This window comes from Diceros bicornis, chromosome 23 (genome assembly GCF_020826845.1).
Source record: "Diceros bicornis minor isolate mBicDic1 chromosome 23, mDicBic1.mat.cur, whole genome shotgun sequence".
Classification (NCBI taxonomy): Eukaryota; Metazoa; Chordata; class Mammalia; order Perissodactyla; family Rhinocerotidae; genus Diceros; species Diceros bicornis.
Genome location: NC_080762.1, coordinates 2,640,824 through 2,661,068, shown reverse-complemented (window position 1 = coordinate 2,661,068; position 20,245 = coordinate 2,640,824). Strand labels below are relative to the sequence as shown.

Here is a 20,245-nt window from a genome sequence, read left to right as displayed (position 1 = left end):
TCTTGTGTTATCTTCAGTTTAAACATTGCTGTTAAAATCCCCTCTAACTGTTTACACCTTAAACTAAATGATCCTGATATTATTGTTTTCCCCATCGGCATTTCCCAAGTACGTGTTGGTATGTAGGCTTGTTGATGGGCAGAGTTAATACGCTTGAACTCCCTCCCATCTCTCTGTAAGAGAAAGCACAAACAGGGATTCTGGAGAGGAAAAGAAGAATGACATCTCTCCTTTACTGAACTCTAGTGGTGTACCTACCTCCGTGCTGAGCTTCTTATGTGTATTACCTGGTTAATGCCCATAGCGACTCGATGAGATGGGCACTACTACTATGTCCATTTTACAAGGGAGGAGACAGAGGCTTGGAGGAGTATGGGAACTTCTCAAGGTCATAGAGCCAAGAGTGGAAAGACCAAGATTGTACCCCCGGCTATCTCCTCCAGAGCCCATACTCTGCCATTATTGATAATGGTGTAGGATAATTGATTCTAAATTCATTTTTAAAAAATCTAACTGGGAGGAGAAGTGAGCAAAAGTCTGACATTCTCTTTCATATAATGGCTTATTTATTGCAACAATTTACCTGTCAAGTAGGAAGCTTGCTGTAGTTTTAAGACTTGTGTGTGATCTGAAGATCATCACCAAACATTAATGCACTAGTACATGGATATAACATATTTCCTATGGAAGAGAATTTGATATGATTTAGAAAATCTTGAACTCCATCCAATAATTTATTTTTTTTAACCCAGATATAAACATAAAGTAGTTTCAAGGAGTAAACCCATGGATAGAATTCCAGTGTATGCTGCATACCCATAAAGAAGTCAGACTGTATAGAACAATTATTGTATGCCAATTAAAGAGAGAAGAAGTTAAACACAACAAGCCATGTAAATCAGAAACAGGGGTGTCTAGAGGTCAGTAATTTAAAGATGTCACCTCGAAAGTATTATGATTTCTTTGACTAATGATTTTCCTATTATTGTTAACCAATTCTTCATTTGAAAAATCCACACAAGGAATGGTTAGACGAGTAGAATTCACATTTAATTTCTTCTAAAAAGTCTTCCCTGGTTTCAGACACATTTTTCAAATCTGGCATTCAGAGTTGCTACTTCTTTACAATAGCAGCAACCACAGGCCTATGAGGGTCCCAAGGGGCACTTATTCAGGGATTAATTGGGAGCTGCAATGGTTATACAAATAAATGTCCCTCTGAGGGAAGATAAGAGACTTGCCCTGAAACTGCAGCTGTGAAAAGCTGGGGCTACGTGGAGAAGCAGAGACCAGAGGACAGAGAATGAGAATTAAGGTAGAAATAACCAACGGAGAGGCCTGTCCACAGCTATAACTGTGTTCAGGATGCACATTCACCTTCGTGTGTGTAGCAAGTACAAATCTCAGCCTACAAAACAATGTGAAAGTGCATGTTTGTTTTGATTTTTATGATGAGCTCCCATCCACCAAGACAGAGGCACAGTCGGATGCCTGGGCACAAAGAGCATTCCAGATGCCGTGTCTGGTGGTCCTGCAGGAGCGGAGGCTTGCTGCCGTCCTCACACTCACCAGGCCATCAGTACTCCACTCCTACCTCATTAACGGTCTTGAACTTTTTTTTTATGTTCATGTTTTTTTATTTGTTAGCACTCTCTTATAAGTGATTTTTCAAATAAGCAAAAACACATTAAAGGAAAAGTTTGTTTGACTCATTTGCAGGGCAGAGTCTATGGATTTCTTTTTGCTGGTCCTCTTTGCATTTTTAGTGGAACGAAACAGTGTAATTTTTATCCCTTCTGTTTTTAGAGCAGCAGCTGTAAAAGCAATTAAAGGCTAAAGAACTCTAGCACGTCCTGCAGAGGCCATTCTGCATTCAGCACACGCTGTGGAACTGAAGCCACCATCTCTACACACTCACGACCTCGAGAGAACATCCTGGTGAATGCTCAAGGCCTCCAGTCCCAATCCTAGAATCTCCTCAACACCCTGATTCATCTTGGCCACTGACACTCACGAAGAAAAACTTGTGTCAACAGGCGTTTTCATACTATTTTAAATGACGACTTTGGTGGAGGTACAAAATTTTTTTTAATCGCTGGAAGTTGATAATGATGACCTCAGACTTTCTGTGAGTAATTAGTAAAGAAATGAGAGCAGTCACGAATTTTGTAAAAGGATGTGCATTTCCACCTGATTTTTTCTCTGCCTTTTCAATCTCTACCTTTTCCTTTTTGTATCTTTACCTTCTTTCCAAATACACTTGTGCAAAAAACCTGCCTGCGGTTAGGTAATTTCAGGTATAAGGAAGAGGCCGGCCATGTGTGCCATCTGCATAGCCAATGGACCTGATGTGGGATTGAAATCAGAGGAGCTGCCTTCCAGGCCTGGCAAGGCTCTGGCTACCTGTGACCTTGAGTAAATTCCTCGACCCTCTGGATTCTCAGTTTCCTGATCTGTAAAATAAAGTGAACAATACCTGCCTGGTCTACCTCACAGCGTCCTTGAGAGAGAATGTGAAAGCGCTTTGTGAACTGTGACGTTCTACACCAAGACAGCAATGATGGTGTTGCTGATTTGGACAGAATAGGACTCTCCACAGCGGTCAGAGACAGGTGTCAGCCCGGATTCCTTTGTTCCATCTCGTTGACTCACCTAGTAACACTGAGGCAGCCACTCTCTGCTGCATTTCCCCTGGTGGACTGGCAGACACACATTTGCCAAAGATGAGCCTTCTGAGCTCCCTCCAGTTTCTGGCCTGGGGCAGAGCCAAGCTGCATCTCCAGAGGAGGTTCCTGCTCTAAGCACAGCCAGGTTCACCGCATTCTGCCCCAGCGTCGCTGCTGCTCCTCTGCAGGGCTCAGCACAGCGATGTGAAGTTGTTATGGCTGTGGCCCCACCCTCGGGAGAATGCCCAGGGGATGTGGACCGCCCCCAGACAGCCCACAGGAAGCTGGAGAAGAAAGTGCAGAGTCACCGTGCACCCAGGCACCGGCAGGCACATCTTTTCTCCACCACATGCGTTTTCCGTGGGCTTTCCTGCAAACGTCCACTATTTGACATTTGAGAAAGTGGGAAAATGTTTTGTTAGTCTTTTATTCACCATTGGAAGAAGGTAAGATAACATTTATCCAGTTGGAATTGGTAAACATTATGACTGGACTATAGACCCAGGGCCTAGAATTATTCTGACCATGGCCAAGTAAAAACATTAAAGATTGAACATAGCATACAAGATATTTGTGAAGTTTCATTTTAGGTTTAGTTTTTCCCTCTCTTACTCAGATTTGAGTATGGGAAGAATTAAAGAATTCTGTAAAAATTGTAAAATCGCATCTGCTAAACTGATAAATAATGGTATTCATTTCATAAAAATACCTTAATTTCTGTAATGTCTCTAAAGCAGCAGTTCTCAAACTTTTCGGTCTCAGAACCTCTTTAAATTCATAAATTATTTAGGACCCCCAAAAGCTTTTATTTATGAGGATTATATCAACAAATATTTACTGTATTGTGTTAAACCTGAGAAGTTTAAAAATATTTATTAATTCATTCAAAATTAACAAAAATAAACCCATTATCTGTTAACATCAGAGCAATGACATCACCATATGTCCCATGGCTACTGAAAACCTCAGCTGTACGCTCAGGAGGGGACGAGAGTGAGAAAAGCAAAGAACTCCATAGGACTACCTTTTTGAGAACCACGTGGAGAACTTCCACTCTGACATACTTGGATCTCCTTAAAAAGGCATCAAATCCAAATAAGGAACTACAATGTGTTATTTTGTTTTTTAAAGAAAAAAATAATAATTTTTAAAAGTTAGTTTCATTGATCTGAAAAAGTATATTTGCATTATTAAGATTGTAGGCAATGAGTCTGATTCCTCGTCCTCCACTGACTGATTGAAAGATGTTGGACAAGCTATTTAAGCTTCCCAGACTCAGTGCCCTCACCTGTAACGTAAAGATGGTAAAAACATACCTGCCCCTTGGAGTGTTCGTGATGAACAAATGACTTTATATATATGTATTAGTCACAGTTCCCCAGAGAAACAGAACCAATAGGGTGTACATGTACATATATGTGTGTATATGGATATAATGGTGTATATAATATATAATATTATATTATCTATGTATATATATATAGAGAGAGAGAAATTTATTTTATTTTAAGGAATTGGCTCATGTGATTATGGAGACTGGCAAGTCCAAAATCTGCAGGGTACACCAGCAGGCGGAGACCAGGGAAGAGCCAGTGTTGCAGCTCAAGTTTGAAAGCTGTCTGCTGGCTGAATTCCCTTTTGCTTGGCAGAAGTCAATCTTTTGTTCTAATCAGGCCTTCAACTGACTGGACGAGGCCCACTCGTAGTATAGAGGACAATCTGCTTTACTCAAAGTCCACAGTGTTTGTTCACATATCTAAGCACCGTGGCCAGCCAAGTTGACACATAAAATTAACTATTACAATGTCTAAAGTACTTTGAATATGTCTGGCGTATACAAACTCTCAACAATTGTTGGTGATCATGTATCATCAGTGTAGTAGTGAATGCTTCGTTTGTTTTTAGATATTGTTCCATGAAAAATAAAGTAATAATAAAATTTTTTATTTTTGTAAAGAAATAAAAAACCAAAACTCATATGAGAATACATATAAATAGTGCATATAATTATATGCATAAATATATCTTTAAAAGTTTTGGAAAAAAGTAACAAAGGTTCACTTGCTTTTTCATACCTAAAAATATTTCATATTTTTGTGTCGGTGTACAGAGGATTCAGACAAATCAATGGAAAAAAATGTATGTTGCCCAGAAATCGCTCTTAGTATATATAGGATATGATAAAAGTTGACCTCACAAATCATTGTGGAAGTTGAATGAATTATTCAGTAAATAGTGTTTAAAAAAGCAGTTTAATTATTTGTTTAAATATCACTTTATATCATCACTTTACTCCAAGTGCAAAATAAATTTCAATAGGATTTAAGAATGAAATGCTGCAAAAAAAAAAAAAAATCACACAAAAATTCCAGAAGATAATCTACAGATTTATCTATAGAAATCTATACATAAATATTTAGCTTATCTCTGGGTAGGAAGGACTTTCTTAGCTTAGAAATCACTGGAGAATTTACAAGACATCAATATTGATTACATTAAAATAACCAATGTTAAAGATACCCGAGCAGGAATATCTGCACAGATATAACATACGATAGTTAGTATATTTAAAATACAATGAGCTTGTACAAACTGATAAGAGCGATCTAAGACCCCAGTAGAAAAAGTGGCAGAGGCGTCACACTGCTGTCGGCTTCCCTGGAGTCAGAAGGATGAAAGAAGTACAGGCTACTACTGTACTGGACATTTATGTGGATTCCTGGGAACACGAAGTTCAAGGAAAAATCACAGTGGGCTTGGGTTTCACATCACCTGACCTGGAATAGAGCGTTGGCCCCAAAGACAATTATGAAAATTGTTCGGTTTAGAAGAAACCCTCTTTGTTTACCCTGCATTTGTACTTTATAAAAACCAAGCTTGATTAGATGGTTTGGTAACACTGGATGGGTTGAAGAAGTTGATTTAGGAGAACACATTTTGGAGAAGATTTGTAGCATCCATAAATAAGAAGTGGATGTTTTCTAGACTTTCTACTGTTTTAATTTATACGGAATAGCTTGTTTAAAATGTTTCAGCCCTAATTTTCCCTCCACCTGGTTTTGGTGAGATTTATGGTCTTTTTAACTATGCTCCTTTTCGGGACTGTGACCCCGTGACTATGAGGACTCACTGTCCATGCCATGCCTCTCACAAGGCACCACACACCCCTATGTCTCAACTCCACGTGTAGGAGCAATTGGCTTGAAGAATTAATTAGTGCCCTTTAAAAGGTGTTTGAAGAGGGAGCCAAATTCTTGTTGCTTCTTTCCCCTACCATTTCCAGAAGAGGGATTGCACAGGTGGACTCTTATCTCTGGTTGCCCAGACCAGAATAAAATGTCTGGCTTGACTCATGGAGACTGGCTTAGGCTGCTGGGCAGAAGAGCCAAGCTCTGATCTTGATTGTTGCATAAGAGCCTTCTGTGTGGTCTCTTGGAGAGAATCCTCTGCCGGGAGTCAGGGAATCGGAGTTCTGCTCCTGGTCCAGTTTTGAGGGTGAGTGGCAAGGTCAGCTTTGCTGGACTCCAATGGGACTTGTATGCCTCCAGCCTTCAGATTTCAGTACTCCTTAAACAATCAAAGTCTTTGTAGTCACACATCTTTTGTTTTGAATCTCTATCACTCGTGAGCTTCAACAATTAGATTTACCTCTCCGAATTTTAATTTTCTACTTTGCAAAATGGAGACACTACCTACGTCAAGCCACTTAAGTGAGGACTAAATGAAATGATATGTGCAGCATTGTACCATGAAGATACAGCATTGTGCTTGGCATATAATCATGAATAAGTGAACTTCTCTCCCCTTCCTCTTAGAGCTAACCTCACCATCTTGTTTCCTAACAAACCTACTTTTGATTAATTTTTAGAGAAAAAAAATCATATAAATTCAGTGGTGTATTATTGGCTAGTAAGGCATAATAAGTGTTCCTTCCCAAGTATATTGGCATTTTAATAAGGCAAAGTGAGAAATTATAGGTATAATGATCACACAAAGGCAGTGAGGAACAACAAATAGGGATTGTGTCTGGAGATTGAGGAGAAACAATCCAGGAATTCTTTGCATCATAGCCTTTTTTTTTTTTTTTTTTTGGTGAGGAAGATCAGCCCTGAGCTAACATCCGCTGCTGATCTTCCTCTTTTTGCTGAGGAAGATTGTCCCTGGGCTAACATCTGTGCCAATCTTCCTCTATTTTGTATATGGGATGCCACCACAGCATGGCTTGATGAGTGGTGTGTAGGTCCAGGCCCAGGGTCTGAACCTGTGAACCCCAGGCTGCCAAAGCAGAGCGTGCAAACTTAGCCACTACACCACTGGGCCATGCCCTGCATCATAGCATTTTTGATTCAATCTTTTGATTTAAGCCTTCTAAAACTTAATTGCCAATATTTTGAAATAGATAGGAGATCAGGATCATTATCAGGTTTAGCTTTTCAGATCCCTTTTCAGAAGAGAAATTTTAATCTGTGTGTGTTGAGAATGCAGTTTGTAGAAGCTGGATATTTAAGGCATTAAGGAAGATGGGAAATATAAAAGAAATCTGCACATAATTCACACTTGCACCGAGAATTGTAAGAACTAAATAAAATTACTGATATAAATAAGTACTTTTGCACAAAATGGTTAAAAATGTTAGTGCATGGTATTTCTCTTCATTATTCTTTATTTTGAAATTTTCTACTCAAAGACAAGTTTCAAATACCCTTAATCATCATTATTTTCCTCCATTTATCATAAATGCCCATAGAAAGTCACACATTTCCTTCCTGTTGAACTATTGCTCTGCAAATCATAGTGTTTTACTAGAGTTTTACCGTTTAAAGTTTCATTGCAGTATTTGTGGTAAACTCTATTGTGTATGATATTACATGACAACAACAATGCACAGTACCTAACAGCTATAATGACCAGCTATTCTGTGGTCAGTACAAGGAAATTATATAACATTAGTTGCCAATATGCTGTTAGGGGGGAAGTCTTCACGTCGCTCCAGCCCACCCCCTGTCCTTGTCACTTGCCACTAATAGTAGGTTTTGCAAATAGGTTGAGGGTAAGTGGACCCTGGCCTGCTATTCGCTGTACCCTAAAACCATGCCCAACCCTTCCGCTTGGGTATTTCAAATCAGTGGTGGGCATGTTTTGGTGTCTTTAACTCGCACACAACTTGACTCTGTTCTATCAGAAACTATGTGTGTCCAGCACTCTCACTCTAGGCCCTTTCATTTGCTTCGTTGACAAACAATATTTTTTAAAAGAGTAATTTGACCCAAGATACGAATCATCTTGGACTTTCCATCATGTTTGTTCTGTTGATGGTGTTTTTTTGTTTTTTGCTTTTTACGTGTTTGGGTATTTGCTATTTAAATTAGAAGGCATGACAGCAATGGTTACTATTTCCAGGTCCTCTGAGTTTTGCCCTTCACATCCGCTTCTCTTTCACCAGTTGGCTTACCAGTAAAATCCCTACTAATCTCCAGTGCAGAGGGAGCCGAGGCCCAGCGCTCGTCAGCAGCGCTGCCCATGATTACGGCTCTTGTGGTGGCTCAGCAGCCCGTGGGTCAGAAAGCAGAAAAGGAATTTTGAATTACAGGGAAACCATGCTTAAAAAGGCAACAACTGACTGATGTCTGGTTTTTTTCTCTCTAAGATATTTTCATACATTTTGTCCTTCATTTCTATCAATTATGGTTGGTTACACTTCTTAAGGAACTTTATTTCCCAATGTAGTGAGTCTTGGTGAAATAATCCAAGAAGACTCTACTGAAAAAATATTATATATCAACAGCCTTCTCCTCAGAACGTGTGACAGAATAGACACTGAGGATGTTAATTTTAAAAACTTTTTTTAGACATAGGAATAACATTTTGCTTAGTTAAAATGTCTTAAGCATATTATGGTACACCTTTTGTTCCTATTAATCAGTCATTTATATTCATTTTATGTGCTCCTCGGGCAGTGAATCACTTTATGCATTTGATTTAGTGCTTGAAAGGTCACAGATACCTTAAAAAGGAAGTTAATTGTGATAAAATAATTATGCCCATTATTTTTATCACTACTTGATTTTTTTTAATTGCTAATAATTTATCTTCATTTACAGAACACTAAATGCGATTATTGGATCTAATATTTCCAGTAAAAAGAACTTTAAAATAGAAATTCCCCCATTTACGTTCCTCAGAGTTAATTCTTTCTTACTTCTCTTCTCCTCAAACTTCAAGTTTTATCAATAGTGATGCATTTCCATGTGTGTTTCTTACCCTACCAGGCTTGATCCAGCCAGATTCACACACCTGAGATGAACCCCAGGCCCCAGCAGCTATGAAATCGTTCAGGAATGTAGACTTATAAGTAAGCAATTAAAAGAGGCTCTGGAGTCCTGTAAGGCATGTGGCATTCATACCAGGCAACAGGTGATGTATTTTCCATCACTCCTTCCCCTTGCCCCAGATAGCTTCTCTCAAAATAGATAATATGTTTTATCCTATTACCTTTCCCTTCCTAGGGATTTTAATGGAAATGGGCAGAGAACAAGCAATAACTAAATAAGAAATCATAATTCCTCCCTCTCATACCTCACTAATTGTTTGATTTTGTAAATAATTCCTCTCTAGGCTCCTATTGACTTCAGATCCTGTGTTTGTCCTGTCTTTCTTCTTCCTTTTTAGGTTTCATGTTGACTATTTTCACTATTATCCTTTTTTCTAAGACTTTCAAAGTATTTCACAAGGTGTGGTCTTTATCGAAACTTCTGCATCAGAGCCGCTTGTTGCTTGTTCAGAATGTTCCTGGTCCCACTCCCCACCCTCTGCCAACTGAATCAGATTCTCTGGAAGAGGGAGCTAGAAATATGCTTTTCGAACAAGCACCCCTTCCAGGTGGTTCTGACGCCTATGAAAGTTAGAAAACTGCTGAGGAACATAGACCTAGCATCACCTGCCAACAGAGTTATAATTCCAAATATGTCTTTTTTCTGCACTATCTCCTTTTTTGTGTATCACTTTCTCCATTTTCAAGAGGATTTGTGAGCCAGTGAAGAAGAGTATTGCTTGGTCCTGCCCCCCAAATCTGTATCCAGCCATAGACTTTATCAACATCAGGAATCATCTAAGGGAAGACCCAGAGCTGTCCTCAGTCATGTAACACAGTCTTGGAGAGGGTCTCTGGTATTCCATGGCTGCTATCACACCACCGAGTAGATCATCTTTTAGTGTCATGAAAGTCAAAATCGTGTTGTGGTGCTAAGTTGAACATACCTGAAATAACAAAAAACCACAAAACCACAATTCCATACTTGCTGAATTTCTCCATTTCATATCTGACTATTTCCAAACACTCCAGGTCCTACAAGTGCCCCAGGTTCTGTCCTATGCCTCCTTCCCACGGAAGCTCTCTGACACAATCTTCATTCTCACATTGTGTACACATGGGAAACACTTCGAACAGTACCTCACACATGTGCTCTGTGGTCTATACATTTCACTTATTATCGTTGTCAATATTCTTTAAAAATATACTGAAGTAACATCTTGGGTAATACAGCATGCCACAGATGAACTGTGAAAGCCCCAAGCCTATTTATTTACTTGCTTTATGAACACGCTGTTCCCATCTTCTGGAGCTCTCCGGAGACTCTGGCTCAGGCTTAACACCCTAGCTATTCTCAGTCTTCACAGCTTTAGGAGGATTCCTCTGACCTTGTTCCAACCTTTTAGTCCAAACCCGAAGGCCCCTTAAGAGAGAGGACCAAACGTTGCGTGTCCTTGTGGGTGTTTTCAGCCTAGCATTCTAACCTTCTTGAAATCATGAAAACATACTGTTTTCTTTGATTCATTTTATCTAAGTGTCTTGGACAGTTCCATAAATGGATTTGTTGATAATAACTATGAACATGTTTTCTTTTAAACTATCTCTCTGATGGGTATTTGGTGGCTTTAGAAAGAGAAGTTTTTACATATTAGCACGAAGTGTTAAAACCTGCAGGTTAAATGGATGAGGCTGACTTTGAATGACCTTCCCAAAGCAACATTGTGTGAGGTCTTAACATTTAAAAAGTCTTATATTTGATAGGGCCACAAAAAGGCTTTTACCACCCAGGGCTAGAATTTGGAAAGACACAGGCTTACATATCCATATTATCAATCCCAAGTCAGGAAAGTTTCCAGATTTTCCAAAGGGATAGATCTGTATTTTAGGCTTGTTGGGTGGGTAGAGCAAACGGGTTGGGTTTCTCATTTGACTGGGCGGTAAGCCTGTTTGGTATCTGGCCTGACCAAAAATGATTTTTGAAAAGGACCTCTCTTTGCCACGATACTTCTCAGTTTTTTTCTCAATCTGTTTTTAAAGACTGCACTTTGTCAGCATCAAGGTGGGCTGCCAGTGAGGAGACCTCAGACCTCGAGCAGACTTCTGGGCAGAAGACCCCAGAAGAAGAACACAAGGAGCTCTTGATCTGAAGGAACTGGTGGAGGAATTCAGAGTGACAAGAAGAGCTGCTTCTGCGCAGGAGGGCTGGTCTGAGCGCAGTGATTAAGCCCCCGTGGAATTCGCCTGTAAGCATAGTGGGGGGTAACTGGTATTCACTTAGTGTGGGGTTTTTAATAAATCAATGAATGAATGAGCAATTTCATTTATGTTAAATCTCTGCCAGAACCTAGCACTCTATACCTGAGCCAGATCTGCAGAGGAGGTTCTGGATCTGACAGTCAGCAACCTCACAATGTTCAAGGTCTTCAAATACCTCCTTAAGTTTGACCAACAATTCTAGGAAGTGACCAGCAAAGGTCCCCCCAACCCAACATATTAACCACATCAAGGACAGGTTTGTGAAGCAGTTAATTACAACCCCCAACCTCAGGCAGTCAGTGGAGAAGCCTGCGGCTGAAGCCCCAGCTTCAGCTGTACGTGAGCTAGGATACTGGGCAGGGTCTCGTGTGTCTTGCTCTTGAAAATGTACCTGAGAGACAGCTTGGCTAGGAATGCTTCCATTTGGGGGGCCTGGTTCCAGGCTGAACAGAAGCTTTTCCTTCATCAGGTGAAGGCCCATGTCTTGAGGGTGGGAGCCTTCTCTTCGGGCTGACGGGCCAGCATTCCCAGTGCACTGTCCTTACTGCAAAATCGGGCTGCTTGTGCTGGTGAGGAAAGACCAGCCTCAGCAGTGAGGGAGAAAAGAAGCCCTACATGATCTCAAAGGTTCTAAGAGGCAGTTTCGCTGAGGACAAGAGAAAGGAAATTGGACAACTAGGTCTAGGGTCCTTGACTTCAGTCTTAAAGTGGACTTGCTCTTCCCACCCAAGGACTGAAACTGACATTGTGTAGTCCAAAAGCTGAAAGGCACCTTTCTGAAGAGTTTGGAGCTTTCAGGATACTTCTGCTATGTGTTAATGCTCCTCCCCTTCTAGTCTATTATTTCCAGGCTTACATATCAATGAATGGCTTTACTATTTAAGATTCTGGTTGAAGTGGGAAAGGCAGGAATGTAAACTTGTTGGAGGGAGAGAAGAGCAACCAGCAGCTGTAAAGTGCCCCAGGGGTTAGCAGGGGCTGGACCACAGAATGGAATGGGAGGTGCTGAATTCAGCTCTGCCTCTCTCATACACATCAGTTACTCTGAGGAGGGGGCCAGGAAGTAGGCAGCTGGCATGTGGGCTGTCAGAGTAGCCAGGTCTGCTAAGAAGACATGTTTAAGGAAGAACTATTACTTTACCAGAACCGTTGACCACAAACGGGTGCTGGAGTGTCAATGCAAAACGGGGTGAGCCCAGAGTAGCATTTGTATGTACATGGAGTCACTGCAGAGCATGTGGAGAGGTCAGGACAAGAGAGGAGATGCTCATGTGAGAGCTGGGAGTGAGAAAAAGTCAATTGCTATAATGAGTTGACAAAAAGGAGATTTTTCAAAAAGGCTACTACCCCTTTCAAGAGGAACCAAGAACTATCTTAGAGGGGCAGGGTCTGTGAACCAGGACATAACGAGAGCTGCAGAAAGTGCCCGCCCAAAAGTCAGTTGTCTAAAGTAAATATAATTTCATAAAGAAAGTGCATAGCATATGTGTGTTTTATAAAGAAAGTACAAAGTACGTGGGCTATGGATGTCTCTTTGAAAACTATTACTTATGCACCTAGCACTCACAGACTTTTTTTCCTCAAACTGTCTCACTTGTCATATTTGATTATTTAAAATTCAAAAAGAAATGGGTGTATTGGCGTACATACAGCTACCTAGAGTCGCATCTCCAAGTACTCTGCCCCCACCCTGTCACACACACGCACACACATGTAAACACATGTAAACAAACATGTAATAGAAGAATTGTTGTTTTGTGAAAGTTTGATGGTTTTCACTTCTTGGAAGTTGAGTATTACCAGTTTGTTCATTGCCCTTTTGGGAAATGAGGTCTACCCAGCACAGATGGAAAGATTGTCAAAGTGTCTCCTACATTGCTAAAAGACCCGAGGGGGACCATACATTTTATAACTGACAAAAGGTTAGAACCGGTTCATAAATTCTTGCTTGGGGGTTCAAATTAAAACTCAGAACATATCCGCTGACCATGTTGTTCTAATTATAATATGTTAACATCAATGCCAATTATGACTGTGGGTATCCACACAAATGAGGCTTATCAAAAGAAAGAATGTGTGGATTCCACATAAATGCTATTTCTGTCACTATTCTGATTTTAAATGGGATATGCAGAATATGTGTGAAAATAAAATGCTGTTTCTACCTTCTGTATTAATCCTTATCAACATAGGTACTTTTTCAAGAAACCTTTAAAGGGCTCCTGTGTTTGTCTCTCCATCACTCTCCCCACTCTCCTGCCCAACTCCTCCAGGGCACCCTTTTCCTCTGAAAGCTGACCATTCGCTCCTCCACAGCCACCTTGTGGGAACCGCGGGAGCTTCCAGGTGAGGGTCGAGCCCCTCCTCTGGCCCCAAGGTGGACCACCCAAGCTCTTCTTTTCTGTGTTGGGCTTGGAACCAAGCAGAGTATGAGAGGACCCTCTCTCATGGCAGAAGCCGTGGAATGTAATTTTGGAAGGTGTAGGTAGCCATGGTTCCTGCCATCTATGGAAAACCGCTCCAAAGTGAGAAAGAATGAGATTGACACTCCAGGAAGAGCAAAGAGAGGACATAGAGAGAGAGTCCTGTCAGTATACAGGCTCCTGGTTCCACTTATTTCTCTGGATCATTGCCTGTCCTGGGATTTGGTTAGTTCAACACTTCCTTGGGTTGACCGAGCCAATAAATGCCTGCTTGTCCTAAGTGGGTATTGCTTGGGTTATTGGTCATTTAAATAAAGAGTCTTATTCTGAGGATTTGGCAAAGTCCTAGGTGTGAATATGGAAAGCGTTCTTGGATTAATCCATAGCCAGAGGTATCCATGGCATGTAGTATGGGATATGTATCGTTGGCTATAACCCCATATGGTGGTTTTAAAATAGGTTGCAAATTGTTTGACATTACATCCTCCCTTCAAAAGGTGGGATATAGTTTCCTCTCCAGTTGAATATGGACTCGACTTAGTGACTTGCTTCTAACAAATAAAATATGGCAGAAGTGATGTTATGTGACTTCCTAGACTAGGTCTTAAAATGGGTAGTTTCCACCCAGCTTTCTCTCTCATGGATCACTTCTTCTGGAAGAATCTAGCCTCCATGTCATACAGACACTCAAGCAGCCCTGGGAGAGGCCACCTGGAGAGGAACCAAGACCTGCTGCCAACAGCAGCCTCCAACTTGCCTACCATGTAAATGAGCGGCTTTGAAAGTGGATCCTCCAGTCCCAGTAAGGGACTCTGAGCCAGAAGCCCCCAGCCAAGCCATTCCTGAATTTTTGACCCACAGAGATAATAAAATGTGTATTGTTGTTTTAAGCCATACATATACGGAAAATTTGATACACAGTGATGGAAAATTAATACTTTGTCCAAGATTGAAGGAAATTATTCTGAAGAGCTTAGTAAATAAGTGATGGTAGGAGATCCCCAAGTAGGCAGCCCGGTCATAGAAACACCTGAGGTCAAGATTTAGCAGTTCAGTCTCCTTGAACTGGAAAACATGGTTACTGAAGAGCAGGTAGGGATAGAATCACCTACTATTAAAAAAAAAAGGTGGGGAGATAGAATAATATAGTGGTCAAAACGCAGAGTTTTGAGGTCAAACATATTTAGATTCAAATCTTGGCTCCACTGGTTTCTGTCTGAACTTATTACTTGTCCATACTTTTTAGGGTAGTTTCAGGTGTATAAAAATGTTGTAAAAATTATCAAAAGAGCTCCGGTGTATTCTTAACCCAGCTTCCCCAAATGTTAACATTTTAGCATTAGAAAACATATCACAAAAACATAACAAGGCATAATAAAAAAATAAAGCAAACAAAAATAACCAGTTCTAATACCAAACCTACGCACAATTTTTCTCATGAATGACTAGAATCTCAATTTTATTCACAAAAGTCTATTATGTCAGCTCGCCCTGTTCCTCTTTCTGTTATCCTTCGTCTTACTATTTCCAGGGCACCTGAGTTGTCCTTTTCTCTCTCCTGTGTCAAGCCATTTTTTTCCAATGCAAATTAGTGTATCCAAGCACATTTCTCTCTTCAAAAGATGCTGCCATGAGCTAAGAAGCCAGCATGAAGTTTCTCGATCTTAATGTCTCAATATTTTAGTAAACAAATTTCCAAAATGAATGATTCTTGCCTGCCACACCCCACACCAAGAAGATGTGAGCAATTGATGAATAATTTCTCAGAAAAATGATAATTCAAGAAATGTGCAAGATATAACAAATTATCAATATATGTATCTTTTAAAGAAAACATCCTTTTTTTGCATTACATAAAGGAATTTGTTTTCAAAACTTGAACTTAAGAACTATTCAGAGCAGGAAAATGAATAAATCAGAGTTAAATCATGGATAAGCCAGCCACGTACATGTGTGGGGTTGTTCACCCGTCTCCCCCTCTTGACTGCCAGCTCCTGAGGGCAGGAACCATGCATTGCTCAGTTCTGGGTATTCAGATCTAACCCAGTGCCCAGAACACAAGGGACATGTTGATTGACGTCAATACGACAGAGAGGTTTCCTCTTAAGTTTTACATTTTTCAGTGATTGATTCAAAAGTTGGATACACATTCTCGAAGACGTCTATCTCAAAAAGGAAACGACGCCTTGTAAAGGGTCCTCTTGAATACTCATGAGTAAAACTGAGCTGTCGGGTCCATGAACAGACCTTTCTGCCAATACACCTGTGGAACCACGTGGTGGCACAGGCCAGCCCCGAAGCTCCTGTCCTGCAGTGCTGCCTCCATGTCCCATCTCAGGGCCCTCAGCACAGTCTGTCCCTTCGCCTCCAGCTGCAGATAAGTTAGTCCAGATCCTCGGAATTGCTGCACTGAAGGTAAGTCAACGGCTCCCTTCCTACTTAAAAAAAAAAAAAATGTTTTTGTTAATTATTGAGGAGAAATAAAAAGCAAACAGCACACATAGTGGAACGACAGTCATGGTCCAAATTCGTTTTCCCAGTTTGTGACCGGCAAGGAGCTCCCTGCGCTTCGCCATCCCTCTGTCCTGCGTGCCCTGAGCTCAGCCTGGCTCCTTTCCTCTCGGCTCCTTGCGGTCCCAGAGCGCCTCCCTGCGCACAGGGTCTTCTCAGTGGACACAGCCCTGGTAGTATCCACACAGAGTCAGGGCTCAATCAAGGGAGTAAACGGATGAATCATCTGGCTAATTTCTTAACGATCTGACTGGTGGGTGGATGCCATACCAACGTTGCCAGAGTCAAGGGGTTAAGCTTGGCGGAGAGGTGGGTGCTGGGGGAAACAAATGCCGTTGGGGGGCAGAGGGGAGGCGGCAGAGAAGGAGAGACACGAGGCCAGTCCCTGACGCTGTAAATGCAAAACCTTCTCAGCAGGAGTTTGACTTCCCCACATAGTAATTATGTGTCGTGTTGTGTACATACTCTATAGCTCACTTCTCAAAACATACTTGTGGCTACCTTCTTGCCCATGCTATTTTCATAAGACATGTTCTACATGAATGACCAGGAGCAGCCAGAAGCAAAACCCACCAAGGTCTGTCTGGTTTTTTTCTCTCTTTGCTGATATAGGTAAGACCTAAGATAACCAAACCACTTTTCTTACCTAGAATAGAATTATTTTATGAACTCTTCAGCTAGCCTGCAAGTCACTTGCCTTGATGTCTACGGAGTTAAAAGCCAGTAGAATGGTTCTATTTTGTACGAGTGTGGTTACCACTTCTTGGCACATGCTAAGGATATTTTTGACTGTCTCTTTGCTGACGTGAGCTATGGTGTCTGGTTGAGAAAACCATCTGAGTGAAAACAAACAAAACCTCACCAGAACGAATCAGGGGCAGGGGAACTTGGAGGCAGTCTGAGCTGTGAAACCATCAGGGTTTAGGATGCTCCTCTGCAGTTCTTTAGAATTGCTGAGAACACTCCCTGGGAAGTGTTTTGTTTTCATGGGAAAGTCCTTCCGTGTCTGACAGCAGAAAGAAGCACATGAAGACGGGAGACCATGAAAACGTTTTCAGCAAAAGCTGATCTGGTAGCAAAGGTGAAAAATTGCATTTTCACAGCTCTGTCAGAACATGCAAAAATTTCTTGTCCTTAGCTATTTCATGAAATTAAAAATGATTTAAGGTAATTGATGTTTCTGTTTCCTCCAAGGAAAAAAATAGATTCTGCAGAGTTCTGGTGTATATCGGTACATGATTATTTCAGATAGTCATTTCAGCCTGAATATGATGCTGTGTCAAAGCTTTCCTGATACAATTTTGTTCTTTCGTTTAGCAAATCTTTGTTGAACTCTTGTCAAAGAGGCCAACTTAATAAAGAGGCAGATTTAAATTTTTTTAATTGGGATATAATTGATAGATAACATTGTGTTAGTTTTAGGTGTATAATGTAATGATTTGATATATGCATATCGTGAAATGATTACCACAAGTTTATTTAACATCCATCACTTACACATAGTTACAATTTTTTTGTGATGAGAACTTTGCTAAGCAACTTTCAAATATACAGTGTAGTATTATTAATCGTAGTCACCATGCTGTACATTACATCCTCAGATTTAAATTTTTATCAAGTAACCGTAGTGTAGAAATGTAATGAAGCGTATCCAATTCTAATTCCACCATTAATTTGTATCTGAAAGAACAAGCAGGATACATTTCAGTCTATCGGTTAGGTAACCTGGGTATTAGCCATTTAGGATATGAAATGGGACTTAGAGAAGATTACAAAGATTTTGAAGTAATAGACTGAAACAATCAGATGTGGGAAAGAACATAGATGTCATCTTTCTGGATTGGCTGCATTTTGATGCATGTAAGGTGAAACTTAAGAGGAAAAAGAAAACAAATATGAACTTCAGTGATCAGGTTGCCTAGAGAGCAGGTCTCAGCAGATCTAAGCTGTCCTGGCCAGGCTGGGCCAGGGTGTCCCCAGATAATCAAGTGCAGCCTTACGGGTACAGACTTATCCCAAAGGGGACCTGCCAGAACAGGCCCCCTTCTGCTGTAGCACAGCACGAACTTGACTGCTTTAACTTCCCTTTCCCTCCTTCAGACGGCCAGAGCTGCGGCCTAAGGGGAGCAGACACGTGCTTCGTCACCAATCAAGCCTGCGTCGGGGTCCTGCTCTGACACTACCCACCAACCGTGGGATCTGTGAGGGTTGTAGCCTCTGTGCCTTGGATTTCTGCTTCATCAAATGGGCCTGGTAAGGATCACGTCACAGAGTGGAATAAATTTAGGTAAAATTCTCTGCCACAGAGCAAGAAGTCAATTCCTACCAGCTAATATCTCTTGCAGAGACGTCAAGGCCATTTCTTGTCAACCAAGCTGAACCAACAGGCGTCACAGGTCGGAAATCCCGCAGCAACTGGTTAGCACTAATTACAAACTCTCTTAAAATCAGTACTATCAGCCTAGAGTTTGGCAGTTACTAACCACTAGTTCTTCCACACTTAAACTCTTCATAACGGTGGTCTGTTTAGAACAGTGATTGAAAAACAAAAAGAACTTCAGATTTAGTAAAGAAGCTTTATATTGCTTTATTTATTTCAGAAAACGACACTATCCAAGCAGTGTTCTAAGAAAAAACAGGCATTTTTAAAAGTACTTTACGTGCACTGAATAGTGAAAGAGAAAAGCACAGGAAAAAGTACATTATTATTTTTAAATACTTTTCAGTCATACTGAAAGCCGCAGACTGAGCTTTGTGGTGTTCTGTTCTGAGCGGCCGCCCCGCTGGTGTTCTTACGTGGCCCGTGGAGACCCAGCACCTGCAGTTTTGTAGTGAGGTGCATGGAGCGCCCATCTGTGGGATTCTTTCTATCGCTTAAAAGGGATTTCTGGTTCTTAAAACAAACTGACGTAACAGGTCAAATGTTTGTAATCTGAAGTCACTCAATGGAAATTCAGGATGAACACACAACTAGAGGTCCCATCCTCCCTGACTGTCCCCCTCAGGCTACAGACACACTAAGTTCATCCCAAGCTGAGGTGACTGGGTTATGACTTGGTGTTCTCCCCACGCTGCTCTGTCTCTCTCATCTGCAGCCAGGAGTATTTAGTCCTCCCTGACCGTATCATCTCCCCCACTCCCATCTCCTCCACTCCCATTCCACTCAACCTTCTGCAATTCCCGCCACCCTCTTGAAGCTGTCTCCACCCAGATAGAGGAGGAGAGCTGGCTGTGAGGAGCTTACTATAGACTTACAAGGGAGAAGCGCCCCACAGCCCCTGAAGGGTTCTACTCTCTCCCTGGCTGATCTTAAAGGAACAGCCCTCTGCAAGCCCGGCCAGTGGCCATGCCATTACCAACCCCTGCTCTCAGGGGTAGGAAGCAGATGAGTTGCGCTAAGGGATGGGGTGGGAGCAGCAGTCATTGAAAAGAGAAACCACACCTGCCTGGGAGTCACAGAGTTACCACGATCGGAAGGAAACACTGATCACTTGTAATCAAGGCCTGTGTTTATTCTCTGAGAATTCATTTGTATGTTGAGTGATCTGAATCTCAAATTGTCTGAGTACCTTAAAGTTGCAATGATTATATTCATTTAATTTCAATGAATAGATAAATTTGTTTGCTTTATAATGGCACTTGGGTTTCATTTGAAAAATTTAGAGGAAGAACCCCTCTGTCTTTAGTCCACTTCCTAGTTAACACTAATTTTATTTGATTGATATATTAGGCTCTGGGGGAAAAGGTAACAGGGGTAGGGGGGCCACAATACAATCCCTTATTCTCAGCTCCAGACAGCACAGGAAATCCTCGATTAAATTGTACCGCTTCCCTCAGCACCCAATAAAACACACACATTATATTTATCATCCTTAGACTCATCTATAATAATGATTTTATACAAAACGTGCAGTGAAGTGACATTCTTTTTTTATTATTATTGCAAAGTAATGCATGTTTCCTGTGAAAAATCGAAAGTTGAGAAGAATCAAGTTTCCTTCTATCTCCCTTCAGAAAACTTCCTGAAACAGTTTCTTTCAGTTTGAAGAGGTAGATAAGGGGACATCTCCTCACTCACA

The 20,245-nt window shown here is 41.1% G+C and overlaps 1 long non-coding RNA gene across 1 annotated transcript; it reads left to right on the top strand.

Moving 5' to 3' along the window:
- Positions 1–3,003: 3,003 nt before the first annotated feature.
- Positions 3,004–11,796, top strand: LOC131420641 (uncharacterized). The gene is made up of 3 exons (XR_009223607.1): positions 3,004–3,112; positions 8,936–9,080; positions 11,014–11,796. It is a non-coding gene; the product is annotated as an uncharacterized LOC131420641 (long non-coding RNA).
- Positions 11,797–20,245: the final 8,449 nt, after the last annotated feature.